The sequence below is a fragment of the Tamandua tetradactyla genome, chromosome 4, assembly GCF_023851605.1.
Source record: "Tamandua tetradactyla isolate mTamTet1 chromosome 4, mTamTet1.pri, whole genome shotgun sequence".
Taxonomy (NCBI): Eukaryota; Metazoa; Chordata; class Mammalia; order Pilosa; family Myrmecophagidae; genus Tamandua; species Tamandua tetradactyla.
The window spans coordinates 123,875,524-123,893,885 of record NC_135330.1 but is presented as its reverse complement, the minus strand read 5'-3'; positions in this window follow the sequence as shown (position 1 = coordinate 123,893,885).

Genomic DNA, 18,362 nt, shown 5'->3' with positions numbered 1-18,362 from the left:
AGCTTTTACAGTATGACTGTGAAAATGTTGTGTCTGATACTCCCTTTATGGAGACATGAGTAATAAAAATGAGGGGTAAAATAAATTGGGTAGATTGAAATACTAGTGGTCAATGAGAGGGAGAGGTAAGGGGTAATGGATGTAAATGTTTTAAATTTCTTTTTCTGGAGTGATGTAAATGTTCTAAAAATGATCATGGTAATGAACACACAACTATGTGATGACACGGTGAACCATTGATTATATACTTTGGATGGACCGTATGTGTGTGAAGATATCCCAATAAAGATATTTTTTATAAAATACAAAAAAAAAGTCCATGATGTTTGCATAGAGGGGCCACTTTTAATACAGCAGTGGCCATGGAGTTGGAAAAATACAAATAATAGGTCAGAGACCAGTTTTGAAAGTAGCATTATCAGAACTTAGTGATCGCCTGCTTTTATGTGCTTACACAAGGATGGCTCACTCTTTTACCCTAATGTTAATCATAATGAAGGTGTGTTTTTAAATAAAAGTAGCTGATTATGTTATTTATTACATTACACTGGGGACATAATTAGTTGCTGGGACCTGATTTTTTTTTTTTCCATTGGACAAGAGCTTAAATTAAAACTTTTCAAAACAATTTCTCCTCTTTGGGGATAATAATTCATTTTGTCATTTCCATAAAAGACAAAAAACCCAAGAAGCTATAAAATATCATCAAATATAACCACATTTTTGCCTCACTGGAGTTTTGAAAATCCAAGAGAAAACACAAAATTTACCTAAAATAAAGGTACAAGAAAAGTGATAAAGAAGAAAACAGACATTTGAGAAAACTAAACAGCAGAACAACAACACCCAGGAGGGAAAGGCAGTCTGCCCAACTTTTGCCTTTACCTAAATTTGAAATATCTAAGGAGACAAGTCTACATGCATGGAATCAGGTATCTGAGCACCCCTGACTCCTAAGGTTGCACTGACCTCTTTTAAATGCACCACACTTCACATTCATTCTCCCGTAACTGAAATGGACTGACTACGCAGCAGCCTCTTCATGAGCAATGATCTTCCCAAGGCTATTACTTTTTCTTTCTATGTGGGGTCATAATAATAGCAGCAACATGTTGAGAACTTATAGTGCACCTTGTCTGGTTTTAACTGCTTTACCTGCGTTAACTCACTGAATCTTTGCTGCAAATCTCTCAGGTAGTTACATTACTGCCACCATTTTCCCGAGGAAGGGACCAGGGTGCGATGTGATCACAACATTTTCCCCAAGGTCACAAGCTAAGAAATGGCTGGGATCCTAGTATACACTGTCTGGCTCCAGAACTCAAGCAACTGACCACTTGTTCTATGAATGCCATTGTAGAAGGGACAGTAACCATCAATAAAACCATGAAGGCTCCTCATGCCAGGGACCAGTGGTTTATAAGGTGATCTTGAATTCTCTGATCGAAACAACAAAGGTAGTTATAATTATTCTCATTTTCAGAAAAGAAATCAGTGTCTCAGGGACCTTTCTGTTCCGCATGGATCTTATAACTAGTGAGAAGTGTCAGAGCCAGATAGCATAGTCAGGTGTGTCTGAAGACGTAATCTGCTCTTTTATCAGCATCGAGAAACCTAGATCTTAGTTTTAACTCTACCACTGACAGTATAACAATGACATCACACTTAATCTCCTTAAAGTTCAGTGTGCTCAACTGTATAATAGAGATTTAATCTGTAATCCTCAAACATTAGTATTTTTAGGATCCCCCTGGGATGTTTGTTTTACAGATGCAGATATCTTAGACAATCCTAAAAAACCTGATCAAGTAGCTCTGGGGTAGAAGACTGCAATCATTTGTATTTGGAGTACTAATCCCTGGAGATTCTGATCAAGGTGGCATATTGATTGATTTCAGATGCAGTAGCTGAGCTCTTGAAGCCATCATCAAAAGCTGTTTTTTCATTGCTCTGCTATGACTTTCATAATAACTCAACAGTCCTAAGGTAAACATATTGCACCTGAAACCCCACCCTATTGGAGATTTAAGAATAATTGATTTAGAATCCATCTAATTAAATGACCTATGGGAGTCAGCATTCTTCTGACTTCCACAATCCATTGAAATGATCTCATGTTCATTCTTCATGGTATCTTCATATTTCCTGGGCATTTATACACTCATAGGCCAGGTTCTGAGACCATATATTTTATGGATTGAATTGTGACCCTTCAAAAGGTATGTTGAACCGTAAACACCTGGTACCTCTGAATGTAACCTTATTTGGAAATAAGGTCTCTGCAATTCTGATTAAGTTAAGATGAGGTCATCCTGGAGTAGAGCGGGCCCTACTTCAATATGATGTCCTTTTAAGAAGAGAAGAGATGCAGACACAGAGAAGAGAACATGTGATCTCAGAGATGCACAGAAAGAAGATGACACAGAAGGAGGCATAGATTGGAGTTATGGAGCTATGAGCCAAGGATTACCTGCTCCACCAGAAGCTGGAAGAAGCGAGAAAAGACCCTCGACCCTTCCAGAGTGAGGATGGCCTTACCAACACCTTGATTTCTGACCACTGACCTTTGCCAGAACAGTTAGAGAAACTATTTCTTTTGTTTGAAATTTCCCAGTTTGGGGTACTTCATTTACGGCAGCCCAAGGAAACTAATGCAGTGTATGTCATCTCACTTTTCCCGCATTAGGTGCGAGGGTCATGTGCGGAATTGAAAGTCCTGCAGTGGGCTCTGTTTTCTCATCCCCATTTCTCCATTGCTGCTTACAGCCAAAGTAGCACCACTGCTTGACTTCATAACACTGCTCTGCTTTGTTCATAACACTTATTAGCATCTAAATTTATCTAATTCATGCTATACATATATCATCTTTCTCATTTTTCCTGCTAGAAATTAAGTTTCACAAAGACATAGACTTTGAGACGTTCACCAATGAACCCCCAGCATCTCACAGTACCTGGCCCTAAGTTTAATGAACAGAAATATCACTTAAATTTTACTCTATTTCAGTACCACACTTTTAAGATGGAAGAATTTAGAGGAAACCATCTGAAAATATATAATATATGTTATCACTGTAAGCAGGGGTTTCATAAACTATATTCATGTCTTTATCCAATATACATTCTTGATGGAACCATCTATTCTAGATTCTGTTCATATGACATTAGAATTACTGCCACAGCTGGTCTCTCCCTCTGGAATTTTTTCATCTATAATCTGTTCTGTATATTTCTGACATCATAATCTTCCTTAAATATCATTTCATTAATACATCTATAATTGATCCAAATCCTTGCATTGATCTCTGGCTTCTACTATATCAGGCAAAAACTGTCTCTCTTATTCTTAGAGTTGTATATTCAATTCCAAAACGCTTCTCTACCTTTATAGTTCCTTAATCCTCAAAGCACATCTTGCATTTCAAATAGGGGTGTCCCCTCACTGTTCTGAAAACACACCTATGCTCACTCCCATGATTTGGGCTTTGCTATTTGTCACTTCACTTTGAAGAACAAGAGAATGTGATGGAGTCTGACTCAAGTCTCATCTCTTTGAATATAAGTTCACAGACTCTCATATTATACTTTATGTCGTTTCATATGCTTTTTCTCTCCTGAACTAGTTATAACCCTGAAGACAGAGTCCTTATATACTGTATAACAGTGCTTTTTAAATAGCTGGCCATGAGCCTCAATCAACATTTAAAAAAATAAAATAGAATAGTACATCCTAGAATAGGGTAGAGTAGAAAGCAAAGACTATAACAGAGTGCTTTGCAAATAAATAATCTAAGTTTTGCTTCTTGAAACTTTTGTTTCTGTTGAATGTGTGCATGTATCCTGGTTCACATCATACATTTTATTTCTTTACTGTGTATCTTATTTTAACATGTTTGAAGACCACTGCATTATAGAACCAAAACACTGCGCTGATCACGTTATAGAACCTTGTTAAGCACCTGCCATTTGATTGGTTGAAAGGACTTCCAATTAATATGTGCAATTAGTGTTAGGAAATTAGGTCCAGTGTTATACAAAATAATTGTATTGATGATAAAACACTGTACTAAAATATGACTTCTCTAATTATTAAACAACCTCAGAGGAGGAATTTTTAGGTTACACTGGCAGTATGACTCATTTAGTATCACTTACACTTGCATTAATCTTGTTTTCCCACTTAATCTCTTCTCTAAAGAAAAGTCAACTCCAGATTTTGAATTTGGCGAGAATAGGAAATCTAGTGGGCCTGTTATTTTTTAAGCACTAAATTAGAAAAGGGCTTAAAGTTGACCTAATTTGTTTTAGTTTAATGGCTTTTAAACTTAAGTCTTACTTTATTTCACCTTACCATAAATACCCAAAATTTAGCACTAAAACTTCTCTCCGTGGTATTGTCTATAATACAGGAAGAATGATAAAACTGGAACTTTTTGAGTTTGGTATAGAAAGTGACTAATTTTAAAAACAGGTCACCATTGAAAGCTGAATTAAATAATGCCAGCTTTTGAAGAAGTCCATATCATGCATGTGTTTCATTGGTTTATATTTCTGCAACAACTTCTGGATGAAACAGAAGATCTGGCAAGATGGTCAGGACAGGACTTCAGTAACTAACACTTAATGATTTATGGCAAATACGGAGCAGCATGAATTGATTTTAAACTGCTTGGAAGCAACATGAGTGAATGGATTATAATCACTACACATTCCTGCCACATTTCTCCTACGATATCTTTGGCAATAATTTTGAAACAATGATATTTGTTGATAATTTCCTTTCCTAATGTCAACACACTTTTTAAAAGATGGTCGAAAAAACTTTTTTTCCTTTTTGTTTTACATAATGAAAAATCTGGAAAGTAAAGGCAAACCAGAGCAAGTACAAATGCTGCAAAGATAGCAGATATGAATTTTTTGAGAATAATAAAATGTTAAACAATGCAAAATGGTATTCAACAAAGTCTACCGAGTCAGGCCTGGAGAGGAAGTAAGATTAAGCGGGGTTGTGAGGGCTCTGTGGCAATCACCAATATTTCAGAGGACCATGCATGGAAGAAACTTAAACAAATCGCAAATTGTATTTCACTCAGGAATCTGAAAGTCACAAAACCCTTCTAAATTTCAAAGTTGAAAGGGACTTAGTTCAATAATTTCACAGAGAGTAAATTGAATCTGGTTCTGCTAAGTTATGTAGTGTGTAGTCCGTGTTTGCAAAAATCACGAACAGCTTTTCAATACCAGGATTACCTATCAGATAAAATATATATATATTGGTCTCCCTCCCCTTATTCCCTCACTGTTTACCCCGCAAAGTCCCTTTATCCCTCCTTCCCCTCTTGATTTCTATAATTCTTTTCTTTTATTCATTAATATACTAAGTGCCTTCAGCTTTTTGAGCCTAGTCATAAGCATTGGAAATATGTGATCCTCATTTTCAGGAACTTCATGATAGAATAGGTGAGAAAGGTGATATAGCAGACAATTATAGTGCAGAGACATAAATTAAGAGATTAATGCGTGATACCATAATTCTCCATTAAAGTGACAAATTACCCATTTTCTAGATATATGGCAAGTGTGATGCCTAAGCTGAATCGTAAAGCATTAGTAAGAGCTAGCTAGATTTTTAGAAATAATATGCAATAGAATAAGTGCTTTATAAGTTTACAATTATGCATGTGTAGAGGTTGGGGAAGGAGAGAGACTTGATTTATGTGTACACGGTGATTTCACTACAATTGTCTGAGTAAAGCCTCTTCTATTAAAAAGCCTTTTTTTTTCTATGTTCACTCCAAAGTGATTTCATTTAGTAATATAGTTTCAAATACCATCTGTTTGATGAAGATATCCCAGTTTTTATCTTTAGGTTGTTCTTTGTCCTTGAACATCCAGACTTATGTGGCCAACAGCTTAGCCAACGTCTCTATTTTAAAGTCTAGTAGGCATCCATAATATAGTATTTCCAGGAACAATACCTGTGATATCCTCTTGTTAGGGGTTGAATTATGTCTCCCCAAAAAGTCCTTATGTTGAAATCCTACCCCCCACCCAGTACCTCAGAATATGACCTTATTTGGAAATAGGGTCATTACAGACAGAATTTGCTAAATTAAGATGAGATCACACTGCGACGGGGCAAGCCCCTACCGTGAAGGTCAGTGAAGGCCGCGGAGGCAGAGCCTGGAGTGAGGCATCTATAAGCCAAGGAACCACGGATGGGGCTGGCAGACACCAGAAACTAGAAGAAGCAAAGGAGGAGTCTTCCCTGCAGGTTCCTGAGGAAGCTTGGCCCGGCTGACACCTTAACTTTGGACTTCTGGCCTTCAGAACGGTGAGACAAGAAGTTCCTGTTGCTTCTAACTGCCTCATTTTGGGCACCTTATTACCGCAGCCCTAGGAAACTAATATGCCTTCCAAACCTTTTCTTCCTGCAAACTTCTTCATTCAGGTAAAAAACCTTGGAGATAGCCTAGACTCATTTTACCCTCATCCAAGTTCTTTTAGCTGTACTTTCTCAAAGAATCTCAATTGTTTTCTCAATTTCTGCTATAACCACTGTATTTTATACTACCAGGATACCATAATTGCTTCTCTGTATCTACTCTTAACCCCTTAGGTCTATTCTCATTGTAGCAGTCAGATCCTATCTAAAAATAAAAATGTTCGCATACCACTTTTTTGCTCAAAATGCTTGAAAAGCTTCTTTTCTCCCCTAATCCTTACTATAACCACATGGTTCCCCACGTTCTGACCTTTTGTTGTTTCTCTACTTTTATCACCAATTTTTTTACCTCCTGCACACTCTGCTCTAGCAACGGGGGCCTCGTTTTTCAGCAGGCCTACTCCTGCCAAGGAACTTTGCACTTGCCACTCTCTCTACTTGGAGTACTCTGCTGAGATATCCACAAGGCTCGCTTTTTTCGCTTCCTTCATATCTCTACATAAATGTCACATCCTCTGTGGGCATTTGCTGGCCATCCTATCTAACATATTTTACATGCATATCTTGTTTTAGTTTTCTTGGGTTTTTGTTTTCCTACCATACCCTAGGAAGTAAGATCTACAGGGGCGATGTTCCCTAAGATTAACAATAGTCTCTCGCAAGTTGTTACAAACTGACTCCAGCATACCATTCCTTATAAGCAACAGTAATGAGAATGAAAGAAAAAACTCCAGCCCAAAGATACTTTCATATCACTGGAAATGCCATCATTAGTGGTTCCTTAGCATAAACATTGGTTTTTCATCTCTCTAAATGTTTATATTCTTGGGAAGAGAAACATCAAGTTAAATGAATTATTAAATACATTTGCATAAAGTCATTAATTGTATCTTTGCTTCTATGACAACCACCTAAAATTTTTTCACTTAAAAAAAAAGAGGTTTTAAAAATGGAGAGAAGGAAGGAATAACTTTGAAAAAGCATGGCATTCCCTGAGGGAAATAGCTCAGACTACCCTAGGAAATAAGAAGCCTGGGGACAGAGTGAAGTTTATGTTAACTTGCTGCCTGTGGCCACCTCAGCTATAAGAGAGACTGAAGTGGTGAAGGACTTCTTTAGTTCTCAGGGTGAAACTTCAGATTAAACCAGAGAATTCAAGTCACAAAGGTTATGTTGTAAACTGGGAATCATAATTACCTTGCAGGTTTTTCTCTTGAAAATATATAAAAATCTGCATTGAATAATGGTTGTAAAAACATCTACTTTTGTATATAGCAAACAGAAGCTACTTTAACTAAGAACAGCTGTTTGGATCATTGAGGATTCAGAGGTTCTTTGATGGTTTATATTGACACATTTCATATCCCATGAGGATACTCGATACATTATGTTTAAAATATAAATTATAAGAAGCAGATGGATGCCCTACAGGATAGGGATTTGACATTACATGTTGGTAACGGACTCCCCTCCCATACAATCATTAAACCTCGCCTGGCTAGTTTAGTTCATGCCTTAATGCTAATGTAGAAATGTGGTCTCAGATGATGTAGGGTCAGTTCTATTACTCCATGACTCTGAAAATAGATGCTAGGAAAAGTCAATATGTGACGGATACAATTATTTCCATTTAATAAATCCATCACTCTCAATCCTAAATGGTACCCAAGACTGATGAGCAAAGAGATAAGACTGCAGATGACAGATGCCCAGAAATAATTAATAAATGGAAATATAGATGTTTATTTCTTGATTTTTTTTTCAACCTAGGAATTAGCCATAGCTAGTAAATAAAAGCGACCTACATTCAGTTCTCTGGTCCTCCCCTCTTTTGTTCAAAAACAGTGGGGATTCTGAAATTCACATTTTATATAAAGTTCTGGCAAAGAACAACAATAAGAAATCATAAATATTTAATGTACAGTAGTCAGAAACAACAGCAGGAAGCAAAAATTAGAAAGGTAATTGATGGGGAAGTCTGATCCAAATGAGGGAGCAATTACTAAGGATTCTTGCTTAAGCAAGACAGAGTCAGGCTTATAGGGGACATTAGTTGAAAAAAGGAATCAGGACTGATTAAGAACAAGTGGGTAAGGGAGGGGCTGAGAAGGACATCATTACCTTATGTGAATTCAATATAACTGACTCAGATTATCCCAGTAATTCAGCTACTTCCTAGCTCCACAGGCACTTTTAGAAATAGAATTAACTCTCTCAGAACTATCTTTGAAGTCCTGCAGAATTTTCTTACAGTAGTTCACAGACGTGTCTCTGCCAGAAAATCTCCAGTTCCATCGTGAAATGCTATATCAGGAAATATTACAAGCCCAAACAATTTAGAAACCAAATGCAGAAATATTACCTCTCCCTATTTCTCCCCCAAGAAAATGCCAGACATTCAAAGGTGGAAGTCTGAGAAATTCCATTACCATATTTCACATTTGTAATATATTTTGTTTCCAAAAACTGTAAATCATTTTGTGGTGTGGATTTCACAATCCCTTCCAATTCCCAGAGGGAATAGGTAGCATTGCATTTTCTTATTGATACTATATTTAAGGTATTGCTGGAAACTAGAAAAAAAAAAACTGATTTTGACAAGTGAGCGTCCTGTAACTGAGTATCCAGGCAGATATGCTTACATTCTTGCTCTAAGAGAATAAACCATATGGATATCTGAAGGTGGGTTTCCAAAGGACCTCTGCCAGTTATAACATAGTAACAAGAAAATAATGAAATAATACTTGAAAGAAGATTTCAAGCAAAGCCATATTTACAACTATGTCCAAAAAGAGAGCCCGCAAAAACGCATTAAGCCTGGAAGATTTATTTACAATGGGATAATTACTTCAACTATTTCTTTTTTAAATAAAATGTCTTAAGTGATTTAGAAGTAAAATTTATTTTGTATGTCCTGTTTTATGCATTGTTTTATATAACATATTTAAGATTTAGATTCTTCTTTTACATAAAGATTTTGTACTAACTTGAATCATTAGAGATATCATAGAAAAATAAAATAATGACGCTATATAACATGGGCAAAAACAAATATTATTAGATTCCTGTAAAAAAACAATTACTATAATTAAGACAAGTCAGCTACTATACTTCCCCCAAGAAACCCGTGCTCATATCAGACACCTTAAAACTTTGAATTGGGACGTTTCAACGCAGGATTTCATGTCTACTCAAGTTCTGGCATACTTCAGCACCTTATATAATATTTGTGAATTTGGGCTCTTACCATGGTTGGCCAAGAAGAATAATACTTAAACGGTGGCAAATTAATGATATTTTAGAGTAACACTTCTCATACTTTACTATACATACATATCACCTGGAGATCTTGTTAAGCTACAGACTTTGATTTAGTGGATTCAGGGTAAAACCAGAGATTCTGCATTTCTAAGCTAGTCCCAGGTATACAAGGCTGATGCTATTGACTCAGAGGCTGTGCTTTGCACAGAAAGACTTTGGAACTTAGTTGATCTTTTTTCATCAATAAATATTTGTTTAGTTATAAGGAATTACAGATTGCCAGGCCGTAAGACTTTGTTCTGATATCTAAATCGGAAGCAGACTTACAGTGCATAAGAAGTGGTAACCAAAACCTTTGCTTTCTCACAGTTCTGCTTCCAGATCCTTTATCTCTATTCTGCTTTGAGGCTAGAGAATACTCAACAAGAATAAACCCATAACAGCAAGAGACATTAATGAAATTATGCATTGAGCCTCTGCATTACAGACTGCTGGCTTGGCCATTTAATGTCAGTCTCTTTCGCCTGCACAGAATGTGCGTGGGAACAAAGATTTGGTTCCTCTTTGACTATTGTTACAAAATGTAATGCTACAGTGGTCACTTTAACATCAAATTTCAGATCTCTATTTACAAGATATTTTAAGACTGGATCTACCATTTATTTGGTTCAGGTTGACACATGCTTTCCTTGGGACCTCAGGTCTCTGAAGTCGTATACAACTGCACGAGTTTCCACACTTATGCACAAAATGTATGCTTGGTACAAAATTCTCTGCTAGTCCATGGCTTAGTATATTTTGCTTCCTTTCCACAGTTATAAAGAAATGATTGGTGTCTGCATATTTCCCATACTGTTTCTCTGCAGTGGTATTTTCTAAAGGATCAGGAAATGCACCAGCCCCACTGACAGGATCAACACCACCATTAAATTGGTTGCATAGGCTAAAGAAAGCCAAGGAGTGTATGTATGACTCGAACAAATACAGATTATGAGTATAAAATACGCAAACGAATATGGAATCTGAAGTGGTAAGAAACGGAAAATATCATGAGCTCACATACTGATTGTAATTGCTAGCCCTTTGACAATCCAACCACCATCTTCATATTTAGGAGCACATAAAAATAGTAAATGCAAACCTCCAGGTAAATAGGTATTTTTCATCCCTGTCCTTGGGCTTTATCTGGAATATTGTCTTTAAACCCCTAAGCAAAGAAACCTCCTTATCCAATGTACTTATTCCATACCCAAGATCTTTTCAACAAGGAAGAAAGGAGTGCAATTGCAACCAAATCCTAGGACCACACGATGTCGACTATAATCCAGACCACAGTCATTCAACCATGACCTCAGGGAACCAGAAAATGTTTACCTAATGTCAAAGCAGTTACTCAAGAAGGCTTCAGGTGCACATTGCCAGGAAGAGACATGCAGAATCTCTCCAGCTGCTTGTTATGGAAGAACAAATCTCTGACCCCAGAAAACAGACTTGGACTACGAAAGGTGAATGCTCCAGCTGCAGGTACAGTGGAGGTATGTGCAAGAATGCAATAAACAGATCACAAAAGAAATAATAAATGCTATTTTATCAGAAATAAATGGTAGATGTACATTATTGACTATTGAACATGTTCTAAACAGAAAATTGTATAATCTGAATCAGAGAACTAAAAGAGAAACAGAAAAAGAGTCAGGTTAGGGATGTTTCTTAAAGTTAGCAAAAAAAAATTTTTATAAAGCAAAAACAGAAATCTATACACCCAAATAATAGAGCCATTTAGTGACTATACATTTACATGTATATGTTTGTGTGTGTGTGCATATATATATATATATATATATACACATATATACATTTTTTTTTGCATGGGCAGGCACCAAGTCTCCTGCATGGCAGGTGAGAACTCTGCCACTGCACCACCACTGTCCGCCCTACATGTATATTTTTAAAATATGGAATTAATACATGCATATGAAATTCAATGCACCACTAGAAAATCTCAAGCCAAATAACAAGCATTAGCATTGTATACAGGAGAATTTAATTAAACTTGTCATTATCCTCCTGAAAATAGATTCATTGCCACAAGTGGTTATGATCTGTTTTGGAATTCAGCATTTTCTTACCCTGTTATGGATATTGCCAAGACGTCAGAGAAGAGTAGACAGCACAGCGGTAGAGAAATAGTCAAACTTTAATTAAAAATATTGTTCCCTCTAACTTATAAATTGTTTAGCAAAATAAAAATAATAGCCCTAGATCTACCGGGGATCATTATGAAATCTATTATTTAAGATAGAAGCTCCTTTTAATGTTGAATTAATTTTATGTTGAGTTGCATTGAACATGGAGAATCTCTTTCTGCTTCATGTTCCCTAATTTTAATTGCCCAATTAACTGGGGCTTCCTTGTTCAGGCTTAACAAGAGCAAGCCAGATCACCTTAGCAAGCAGCACAATGGTGAGGTCTGGCAATTCACTCATGTGTAATTAGAAAGCAAATTATACTGCATTCCTCCTAAGTCATATCCATGTAGGAACAGTATCCAAAATTCTAAAAATAATGACCAAAAAATGTAAGACCACCTTACTGATCTACTCAGCAAATATTCTGTATTCATTTCACAAAGATTATAAGAGAATGCACTTCATTATTATAGGCTCCAATGATCATAAAGAAGAATCTTTTTTTTCTAAGGGGGCTTCTTTAAAATTGCCACTTTCTCTGGAGGTTAAGACAACCAAGAAGTATTTGATTACATCAACTGAGAAATATATCTTGACGTCACATAGCAAGAGAGAATTGTTTTAGGCAAAATAAACTAATAAGAATTACAGCTTAATATACTAGATGTTGACTTTTTAATTTTGATGTTGATGCCGTCGCTATTCTTTTTCATAAAATGCATCCTTAGTGAAAACAAAGTAAAAAAAAATGTGAGCTTTCTAACAGACTATTTTTAAGTCTTCAGATGTTTATTTCCTGTCAATTTTTACATTTAATGGCAAATAAAATTGAGGAGTAATAAAAATGTTAAAACGATATAGCTTTAAATACAAAAGTATTACAGAGTAGAATTTCATTGTGGTGAAAAATAAATCATTATACAATAAAAAGTATTAGAAATTAAAGATATTAGGACACTATCCAAAAATAAATAAAAAAGAAATGGTCAATAGAAAAATCTTGAGATAGCCCAGGCGTTGGATTTAGTAGACACCAGTTATTATTAGTGTATTGAATGACTCAGGATAAAATGTTGGTCTTAGTGAGTGAACAGAGAAGGATATTCAGGAAAAAAAGGGATGGAAACTATAAAAAGGAAACAAATAGAAGTTATACGACCCTCTGATGTGAAATACTCACGGGATGAATTTAGCAGATTGGAGATGGAACAGCTTGGTGATCCTGAGGACAAATGTGTAGAAATGATACATGCTGAAGACGGGCAGAGGAACAACTGAGAATAAAAGAGAAGAGCCCCAGGGACAAGCGGTCTAACATGTGTATTGGGAACTCCCAGCGGTGAGGAGAGAGATGCTATTTAATAAAGTAATGACTGGAAATTTTCTCAAAACTCTGAGTTTCCTCATCTACAAAATAGCTAGTACCTCCCTTATAGGGTTATTTTAAAGATTATAGGTAAATATCAGCTTTAAAAAAAAAAAAAGCTATTTGGCTTTAAACTCATGGTTTGCTCAATTTAGTTTTGATTTTCTAAAAATGCTATGGCATATGAACATTTTTAGGTGCTAAACATTTGCGACTGGTGCTTTTCCCCTGAATCTGAACGCGGTAACCACCTGAGCCCCCCTGGTCCTGCCTCAACTGTAATACCTGGTACAAATGAGCTCACACATGGTCATGAAGATATTTATTTTAGAACTTGCCTCACTGAGAAAATATCTCTTGCATAAACAGAAGGCATTGAGAAAGGATGTGGATGATTTATAAAACTATGCCATTTATCATTTTTTACAATGAAGTGTATTCAAAGGAGTAGAGTCCCCTAGAGACCTTTGCCCTGTGTGGGCTACAGTGAAAGTATTTCCCTTTGATGTTGACACATTTATAAGTTCTATATGCAATACACAAGGCGCAAACATTTTGTAATAAGAACCAAGAAAGTTCTAGCCTGTCTCGTTGATCTTAATTATGACAAAGCCCAAGTATCAAGGTATAGTATATCAAGTGTATATTTATTTAATGACATTTAAGTGAATAATGCTTTTGGTATTTCAATTTGAGAGTTAAGGTACAAAAAAGGAAGAGCTAAAATTAAGCTATGACTTGCATTTCTATTGAATCACTACAATGAATGAATTGCATCAGAACATAAAGACACTCAGGCAATTCGTGTGCTACTACCACCAAGTGGAAAATGGACTATCAGGGAAAAAGAAGCTCATCCAAAATCCATGAATACATAAATGATATTGAAGCTTAAAGTGTAAAGGTAAAATATGATAAAGAAAGGTGGAAAATGAAAAGACGATTGCTGAAGACATTAAGACAAATAAGACGTTTTTTTCAAGCATGGAAGGAACAAAAGGTCAGTGACAGAGAGACTGGAGTTTCTTACCGATGGCCAGAGCAATTTACTGACTGAAAAGACAGGCATTGCTAAAACAAAAATCAAATGAGTTCATTGCCTTTCTATTCTCACAGAGGGCCTGGGGAATAGAAAGAGAAATAGACATGCATCTCAGGGGAATATGAAAACAATACCAAAGAAGGGCTACACTGTGCTGAAACAAGTGCTAAAAAAAGGCCATTTGCTTTTTTCAAAAAAAGAACTAAAGAATTAGATATGCTACACAACGATGTTATTTTATAAGTTAAAAAAAAAAAAAGCTTCCATAAGGAGTCTTTGAAACAAAAGTATAACAGGACCCTAGCAGTCCTCCATCCCAGTTGGCATAGTCACAGGAGAAGAAGGGTCTTCACTTGAAATCTCTGTCCCATAAGCCAAATAGATTTACAAGGCAGCTTCAGTGGGAATCCCGATGTCTATAGCAACCAAAAGAAAGAGAAAGCCGTCAGCCTACAGGGACCATCAGTTCTGATAAATGCCAGAGAGTAGTACCAGTAAAAAGCCTGACCCTACAGAAAAGCCTGGACTAAGCAGGAAACTAAATTTGTAAAAAAGAAATCACAGCATCACCTTCACTCAAATAAATAATGCCAGAAATGAGTGAATGTTGTTAGATCAGCCTCTTCGATCACAGAACTGGCGATTTAAAGGTGCAGCTGGTCCTCTATGACAAGTACCGAAGAAGAGGCTTTTAAATACCTCCAGGTGGAGAGTGAGAATTTCATTAAACTAACATAACATGAAATAAGTCAACAGAATGGAAGAAGACAGGAAGTCTTGTATGAAGCCTATGAAGCAACTACAACTAAAAGTAGAATAGAGTGGTTCAGGTTTGGAAGCCATACCTTGGAAGATGTATTATAAAAAACGAAATACTTTAGACACCACAAGGCACCATCTGCTGTGTTCTTTGTGTGAACTGAGTGAAGCCAGGAAGAGGAGGAACAAAATATTTTCCTCCCAAAGTCTTTTTCTGGGGATACATACCCAGAAGGTTAGGCAACTGCTGTGCATCAGTATTAATTTTAAATTCCTTTTAACATCTCGGGCCTCATAAAAGTCATGATCCAGAAGTGTGCCGTGGTGCTGGGTCCTGTGAAAGCAGGCTTCCTATTAGTCCCTTTATTCTGAAACTCACTCTTGTTACTGCTTGGCCTGGGATGAGAGTCCCTCCAAAATCATAGACAGAATCATCACCCCTTGAAGCACCAGACAAGTATGGTTCTAAAAGGAAGGGTATCCAGGAGAGAAACCAAAGAGTAGATTTCAAAGAGTGATGAGAATTCAAAGAAAGAAACCGAAGGGGTCAAACAAAAGAGTGAATTCAGAGTCCATAACCTAAGATGTGAGCAGCTGAGGCCCTTTCGTCTTAGACAGAAAGCTCCAACCCAACGCACTGTGTGTAACTCAGTAGTCTCTATTCTTAAACTGACCCAAGTTAACTGCTTTTCGCCTAAAATTTGGGCAAACACACAATATAGAGCCATGAAGTCTTCCAAGAACAACTATGCCGAAACAAAAGATCATATCAGAATCACCTAGGGAGATTTAATTTAGTAGGATTGGAAATTTAGTTGGCCTAAAGTAGGGCTAATGCCTGGATACGACAAAAAAGGAAACAAAAAAGTTCTGCTACAGTCTTTGATGGTAGCATTTCTTCACAATACAATTTCAGGGCCAAAAAAAAAAAAAAGGTCTACTTTATGAAGAAAAACATTATTAATTGAGGGAACCAGAAGAGGTTAAAATAATTTTAACTGGCTTAGGAATGGAAAATATTGGAGAAATGTCTAATGTCATATCAGAACCAAAGATAGAAGAAAATAATTCTGAGGTCCTAGTCATAAAACCAAAAGGAGTGATGCCGTCAACATGGGCACATAAGACATCCCCTGAAAAAAATTGTCCTCAGAGATACCACGTGCTTAGAACCCTGGAGGATGGTATAGACTGCAGGACTACATTTAAGGCTGAGTCAAAGAAAGAGAATTATTTCAGGTGGAAACTTCTGTCCCAGACTGGCTGGTCCTTTCCCCTCTCCCTGCTTCACTTGATCCTGTGAAGATCGGAAGTTCTCCAGAGGCAGCAGCCTGGGTCTTTCCCACTGAGGACACAGACTACAGAGGAACTCACAGGTAATGAGTTAGAACCCAATGAATATCCAGGCCCAGAGATCAAAGTCTGCAGAAACCCAAGGTAAAACTCAAGCCTTTTGCATACAAAAGCGTCCCCAAAGAGTAAAGAAGAAAAACTGCAGTTGAATGGCAGTGGCAGAGTGATACGCTCAATCCTGTAACTGTCAATGGGACACCTTACATGCAAAATGGACTTTTTTGGAGTGATCCACTTTTCTAGATTTCTCCCATCTGGCATGAGATATCCAAATGGAGAAGAAACCAGAGACCAAATCCTCACAGATACAAGTTTGGGGGGAATGAACTAAACTGCTGTAAGACTGGAGGGTCTCATAACTGAAAAATAAAAAGAAAATGGGCACAAAGTAAGGGAGATAATTTTAACAAATTATAGGTGCTTGGAAGAAAACTCTGCACAAAAAACAAACAGAACAGAGCAAGATTCCCAGAGAAGGAACAGAGAAAAGGAAGCCTTCTCTTGGAAGTGAAACAATTACACAAAAAAGTGCTGCAATCCAGTCCAAGTAAGTGAAACAATTACACAAAAAATTGTGTTGCATGTCCATGCCAAAAATTAGATGAAGAGCTGAGAAAATCTGATCAGTTAAACATGAACTATTCTAAAAGGTCCAGAATAACTTAGATCATGCATCAAAGAAGAGCCTTAACACAAAGCCAATCAATAAAAACCTAGACAAAAAGGAGAACTGTTTTAGTTGGCTAAAGCTGCCAGAATGTAATATACCAGAAATGGGTTGGCTTTTATAAAGGGAATTTATTAAGTTTACATTCCTAAGACTATAAAAATGGCCACACTAAGGCATCCAGGGAAAGATACCTTGACTCAAGAAAGGCTGGTGAGTCCAAAATACCGCTATAATTTGGAAAGACATGTAGCTGACATCTGCTGGTCCTTTGGCTTCTTCAAGCAACTTCTCTGGGACCATTTTCCTTCTGCATCTTCACAGGTCTCTGGCTATGTGGGCTCTGAAACTTTTCCCAAAATGGTTCCCTCTCAAAGGACTCCAGTTAGCAACCCCAACTTGAATGGGTGGAGACATCTCCACAGAAACCACTTAATCAAGAAGATCCCATCCAACAATACTGAAAGAGGATTAAAGAACACGTCTTCTATAAGGTTCATAACAGTTTCAAATCAGCGTGCTGACTTAATGACTTAACTCATCAATAAAATCAAAGACCTAAGCATCAGCAATAAATTGCAAGCCATACTAAGAAACAGGAAAATATGTCTAAGTCAGGGAACAAATGAAAAATTCAGAAGAAACACAAAATTTGGAACAACTTATCAAAGAAATTCAAACAAATATAAATCACTACAAGCAGATGAAGGGAAATATGCATAAAGAGATAAAGGATATTAAGAAGATGGTTTAAGAGTATACAAAAGTATAAAAAGGAAAGATAGAAATTATGGGGATGAAAGGCACAATAGTAGAGATTAAAATACTCTACAGGCATAAAATAACATATTTGAACAAACAGAAGAATCAGTGAGCTAGAAGACAGGATAATTGAAATTGTACAGTCAAAAGAACAGATAGAGAAAAGAATAGAAATAATTGAGCAGTGTCTCAGACATGTGAGTGACAGCATGAAGCACACAAACATACATGTCATGGCTTTCCCAGAAGGAGAAGAGAAGGAAAAGTGGAAAGAATATTTGAGGAAATACTGAAAATTTCCCAACTCTTATGAAAGATATAAACATACATATCCAAGAAGTGCAATGTACTACAAACAGAATAAATCCTAATAGATCTACTCCAAGATGCAAACTAGGAATGTCAAATGCCAAAGAAGAAGAGAGAATTTTGAAAGGCTGAAAGGAGCAAGAGAAAACCTACTAATCATGTATAAGTGATCTTCAATAGACTAAGTCCTGATTTCTCATCAGAAACCA